This window comes from Chenopodium quinoa, unplaced genomic scaffold (genome assembly GCF_001683475.1).
Source record: "Chenopodium quinoa cultivar QQ74 unplaced genomic scaffold, ASM168347v1, whole genome shotgun sequence".
Taxonomy (NCBI): Eukaryota; Viridiplantae; Streptophyta; class Magnoliopsida; order Caryophyllales; family Amaranthaceae; genus Chenopodium; species Chenopodium quinoa.
The window spans coordinates 3,735,470-3,741,578 of NW_018743262.1; the positions used below are offsets into that span (position 1 = coordinate 3,735,470).

The 6,109-nt window shown below is 34.0% G+C and overlaps 1 long non-coding RNA gene across 1 annotated transcript; it reads right to left on the reverse strand.

The window, feature by feature from the left end:
* Nucleotides 1–805: 805 nt before the first annotated feature.
* LOC110735272 lies at nt 806–4,265 on the reverse strand. Its single transcript, XR_002514042.1, has 3 exons — nt 3,748–4,265; nt 1,445–2,167; nt 806–1,374 (listed from the first exon to the last, which is right to left on the reverse strand). It is a non-coding gene; the product is annotated as an uncharacterized LOC110735272 (long non-coding RNA).
* Between the last annotated feature and the right edge of the window lie 1,844 nt (nt 4,266–6,109).

Below are 6,109 nucleotides of genomic sequence, written 5' to 3' on the forward strand. Positions count from 1 at the left end.
AATAATAGACCAAAATAAATTAGTAACACTAAGGAGCCATATGCCAAAAAGCATAGAGAATACATTCCCTAAAAAATATTTTCTACCTAATCAAACCAAAATCACAACCAACTTTCAAAATCAATTACAGAGTACAAAAGCTTACCAAAAAAAAAATAAAGGCATCAATACTCAAAAGACAAAGACATCATTTGCTAGTATTTAATATGACTCTATAGGTTAAAAATATGACATATAGACTGGACCATGATCAACACAGTTGTCATGCAAGCTCAAGCATATACAATACTCTATGTTAAAATGTCTCACAAACAGCACTAACCACTAGCGGAGCCAAAATATTCAGGTCAAATACATTTTTGTGAGAAAAACTTTGCTATAGAAATGAGATGGTGTAGTGGTAATTCCTTTAAACTTTGCTATGTGATGTCCATTCGTCTCCCCGATTTGATATTTCTGGCTCTGCCACTGTCACTAACACTACAATCTACGGGTATCATGGCCCTAATTTCAATTAAATTATTGACAAATAAGCCATGTACATACAAAAAAATATGTTTAAGGTTATGAATTTGGCACCATCCTTCAAAGAAAAATTTATGACATCTCAGTTTAAGGAGAGCAACAAGACTCCAAAACCCACGTAATTTTGTATTTCAAGAAGAACTGAAGTCCTAAGGAACAAATAGTCCAACATCAGCATGTAAAAACAAAATTATAGAACTTCTTAGCCTAAAAGCACAAATCTGATGAGAAGGATGTTTGAAATGGAATGAAGCTTACTTGATAGTGTTGGTGACGACATCAGATCAAATGGGACAGAACTAGCAACCACATACAAAAAATGAGGAGGAAGTATAAATGTAGTGTTGTGTGACAAAATAAATTGTCTCGTAACATAAAAAATTATAACAAATGTACTAGAAAGAGTGAAAAAGGAAGAGAGAGATATAGAGAGTGAAAAAAGGGGTGGAAGGGAGCCCACCTTTTTATCAAAAAGGTTTCACGTGCAAAAAAAAACAAAAAACAATTGGGACCACAACTATTGAGATCATATTTTGTACCATTGAACATTTTTGTAGGTACCACTGAAATTGTATTGTGTATCACTGAGAATGTATTTTGTACCAGTGAATCTCTAATGGTATTATTTAACAGTCTAATGAGACATTTGAACCATTTTTGATACACCATTGAAATTTTATTTTGTACCACTGAGAATGTATTTTGTACCACTGAATCTACAAAGGCAAATTTAAATCCCACATAAAATGACCAACATGCCCATGTGAGACACTTCTATATGTCTCTCATCCCTCCGTTTGGAATGCCTCCCATCAAAATTTTCAACTTCAGGACACCCTGCCATGTCAACTGATGCATGTGTTATTTTCGTGATATGTAAAATTAATACGGAATACGTGAGTAGTTAAGTTTGACGTACCACTTTCAAGGCATATTTGGAGCTTGTCTAGGGATTTCCTTGGAGCACAACTTTAAAGCTAGGTTCAACAATAGGTAAAAAAAATATATAACATAGGTTCTAAACGCCATTTGGAGTAGAGATGTTATTGGCTTCAACCATCAAGAATTGAGTTGAAATGGAATGTAAATAAGAAGCCACCCATTCGTGATTACATGCAAGAAAAATAGTATCAAAAGTTATTTAGTTATTTCATGAGCACATACATACAGCAAACATAATATGATAATGAATTAAAATATAATCATAGAAAACCCGATAGTGACTTTGGCCAGCAGCTAAACTACCATCCATAGCTCAATTAAATGTAAACTAAATACCCAAAAAAATTACAAAGTGGTACACCTTTTCCAAAATAGGCATTATGTTGTTCCTTTATTTGTGGACTGAATTCAGATGAAGAACTATCTCTCTGTAGTCTCGACTGTCGTTTTGAACAAATAGAACAAAAAAAAGGGAAATCTGAAGAACCAAAAGACAAAGATGGTATAAATTTGAGATTAATTAGATGAAACCTTAGTGTCCTCGTCCAATGGAATGTAAGCCATTTCTTTGCAAAGGTCAAACAAATAGTACTTCACACTCTAGCTGAATATATTTTGCAAGACACCCACATAAACTGCTGCTAGAAGAGGAGTTAACCCAAGTGGAGCACCAAACAAAATCAAGAGAAGAAATTAACTCCTGTAATCAGAAGAACAAATGAGAACAAACATAACGCATGTAAAGATTTTGTTTTGTTTTATTTGAGCTAGATGTCAGCAGCTTGTAATGTAAAGAGTATAATTTTTCAACCAAATAATTTCTCTCTTGTTTATATACTATTGAAACATGAAAATGACTACGTCGTACAAAATTATAGCTGATAGAGTGATAGGGTGGGAAGAAATTAACCTTTAACCCAATGAATTACATAAAGTTTTTTTTTTTTTTTTTCTCAACTTTGAAGCATAAAGAGTTATCAAGAGCTTGTTTACTTAAAGCTAAGTTATAATTAATTTAATAAAATTAGCTCTTTTGACAAAAGGTTAGTAAAATTTTGCTAATATTAATTGCACAACAATAAAATGCTAGATACAAAATAATGAAAAAAAGAAAGACTCAGAACAAAATAGTAAACAACAACCAGGTTCTCATAGCAAATACCAAACTTTTCACACAAAACAATAGTTATTATCACCTAATTCACAAATGTGCCGAGATATACATTTATCCTTCTCAATTATCCATTCAATTACAATACATAACCTAATTAGTCACAACATAGACTTACATTCATGATATTCCATATATACAAGCACTCTAAGACAAGGCCCACGCCAAAATTGTTTCAACATACAGCTTAAGCAAAAATATCTTCCAATTCAGTTTAAGAGTGTAAATTTTAATTTTAATCAAAGTTCAAATTTTGCTTACTTGTAATTTTAGAGTATAATTTCTAAAATGAAATGATTTCTCTCCAATTTATAAAATATTAAAACGTGGACCAAACCACAAACAAAACTATAGCTAACAGAGGAATAGGAAGAAATTAACCTTAGACCATGAATTCTCAGCAAAAAAGTAATTTAGAAAAAAAAATTAGGAAAATTTGTCAAAAATAAGCTAACCTTTATTCGGTTAGCTCAAAATAAGTCAACCTTTTGATTAACTAAAATAAGTCGACTTTTATAGGGTATTATCATTTAATGAGTCATGACCGGTTAACAACCTGCTAAACAAGTTAATATGACACATGTTGCAATTTTATTGGTCTAACATATAAAATTTTAATTTTTTAAACTTAGTTTTTTACTTCTTTTTCAAACAAAAAAAAATCACTTCTCTCTCCTACTTCCACCGCACCCTTATCTCTCTTCCCCCCAGCCACCCTTTTCGATATCCTCCCTAAAGCCTCCATTAACGAAGGAGGCATCGCTTTACCAATTACTTCGGTACATTACAACCCAACTTATTGTTGGTCAGCTCACCGGTGATGACTCGATGGAAGTGGCGGTGAGCAGCGATGCTCGTGCCTGAGACCTGGGAGAAGAACTCTTTCATACTTCACTACTAATATTAAAAAGCTTCTGCAATGCAGTGTTAACCAAATAATTTCAATCAATTTTCATAATTTAGGCTCGAAACATCACTTACACATTTGATTCAATTATCAGATTAAGCAAAGATCCCTAATTTGAGTGAACTGATAATTTAATTAACGATAAACCTTAGATTGTGAGATTGATATTAGATGATTATTAAAAAAAAATTACTGAAATTACCTCACTTAGAACTTAGAAGCTTCTTCAATGGAGAATAAAAATTATCAGAAAGTGGCTCCTCAATATAAAACAAGAAGTGCGCTTCAATGAAGAATATTGATTTCAGGTGAGGTAAGGCGACGGCCGGGGTGATGCGGTGGTCTCCATGTATCTCCATGTTTTAATGGTAGACAACTGCTGCGTTCATGGGTGACAAATGGTAGTTGGGTGGCTAAGTGGCTTTGGCTTGGTGGTGGACTGGTGGCTGGCAGTGGCAGTCTGGCAGGTGATGTATATCATAGCATATTCCGGTTTTCCCAAATAAGTACTTATTCAACTATTAATTTGATTCTCGTGGCCCTTAATTAAAAAATTCATGTGTACCTGGAGATTTCCTTTGTTGATCGCCATTGTTACTTGGATGGGCTAATTTTGATGCCTCACATTGCAGAATCTGCAAGATTCATGACAGTTATTCAGTGATTTCATCAAGATCTATAACCTAGGGTTTTGAAACGAGTAAAATTGGGTAATTGTTCAAGGAGTTCTGTTTTCGATAAGTGCAATTACTAGATATATCAAGGATAGCTATTATTGAGATAATAGTTCGTTCTTTTGGATCGTCATTATCTGTTACTCCCTCCTTTCCCGAAAAAATGACCCATTTGGATTGATTTCGCGGGTATTATGAAAGTTAAATAAAAATAAGTAAAAGTATATTAGAAAGATTAATTTACATGAAGTTTGTAAAAAAGTAGAGAGAGAAATTAATAAAAGTACATAGGGAAACAAAATTTTATATAGGGAAGCTAATTTTGCACAAATATTATTGCAAATTGGTGGTGATTTTATTGCAAATAGGTCATTTTTTTTGGGACTAAAATTAGGCCTAATGGGTCATTCTTTCGGGGACGGAGGTAGTACTAAACTATGATTAATAATCTTTGGGCTAATCAAATAGTCCAAAGCCCAAAAGAATGGATTTTATGAGATCACACACAAAGGTATTGGCTTAAGCAAATTAAATGCCTATTTATGGGCCTCATGAACAAGTAACTAATCATGAATTGGATTGGGCTAGCATAGTTAGATTAGAGTTAGGTTTTGGGCTTTGTCATGGACTCTTATTTAGAGATGAGATCTATAAATAAGGTCAATGCCTAGGGTTGTATGAGACAACACAATTAACAGTTAATTGTGCATCAAGCACTCATAAATCCCCAAAACCCTCACACACACTCTCTCTCTCTCTATCCCACGGCTCTCTCTCCTCCCCTCTTGGACTCACGGCCGGCCACCCCTAGTGGCGCGTGTGGTGGTTCATGATTTGTTCGTTGGTTGTTCTTCTCCTTAAAAGGTCAATTGAAGGGTTCAATTGCAACTAACTACCATTAGTGGAGTTCTAAATCCGTGCATGTGGACCACGTAGAGGAATCACGTTTGTGGTTTTTTGTCTCTCTTGTTCTTGTTCGATCACACGTTGAATCATGCTTCAAAGGTATTAATACTAATTCTTTATGTGTTATGCATGATCTTGGGATTAGGTGCTATATGAATATGATTCATGTTTTCGGCATTCGTACCTATAAACTCCTACAGTGGTATCAATTAGCCTATGCATGTACATATATTGTATATTAATTCTTTGATAGTCCACAATTTTAATTCAATTAGGAGGGAGAATAATTTAACTATGGGTCAAATATTATTTTAAATGTGATTTAACAATATAGAGTCGTTAAAAGTTGTTTAATTTGCTCCAAATAAGCCATAAAGAGATCCGATTTTTGCCCCTAATCACTCGCAAAAATTCAAACCCCCCAACCCTAAATTCAAAATTTTCGAAACCCTAAACCCCAATTTGAGAAATTTGTGTTTTGGTTTTGATTTAATTCAATAGTTATGTGTTTAAAGAATTTAATCTATTTGATTTCATGATAAATTATGAATTTTTCGTGATCAAATTATTTAATTTAAGAGTTAAATTAAATTGGGGATTAATTTCATGGAGAACCCTAATTTCAAGATTAAATATGATTTAATTTTAAAATTAATTAGACCACATTAAGATTAATTTAAATTAAAAAAAGGTTTTAAACAGCGGCTGGGTGGCGCAGCCACGACGGCTGCCGTTGCAGGTGGTCCGAATGGAGGTCTGGGCGGGGCAGCACTCGGGTCAGGGAGGTGTAGCAACATCAACACCGTGCAAGAGTTGTGCGGCACTGCTGCAGCTGCTGTGCACCGCTGCTAAGCAGCGTACACCTCATAGTGTACGACCACCGTGGCCGGCTTTGGCTTGCCACACCATGGTGGCTGGTGCAGGGTTTTAAAAAAAATTATTTTATGTTAATAAAATCAGTTTTAAAAAATTAAATATAAAATA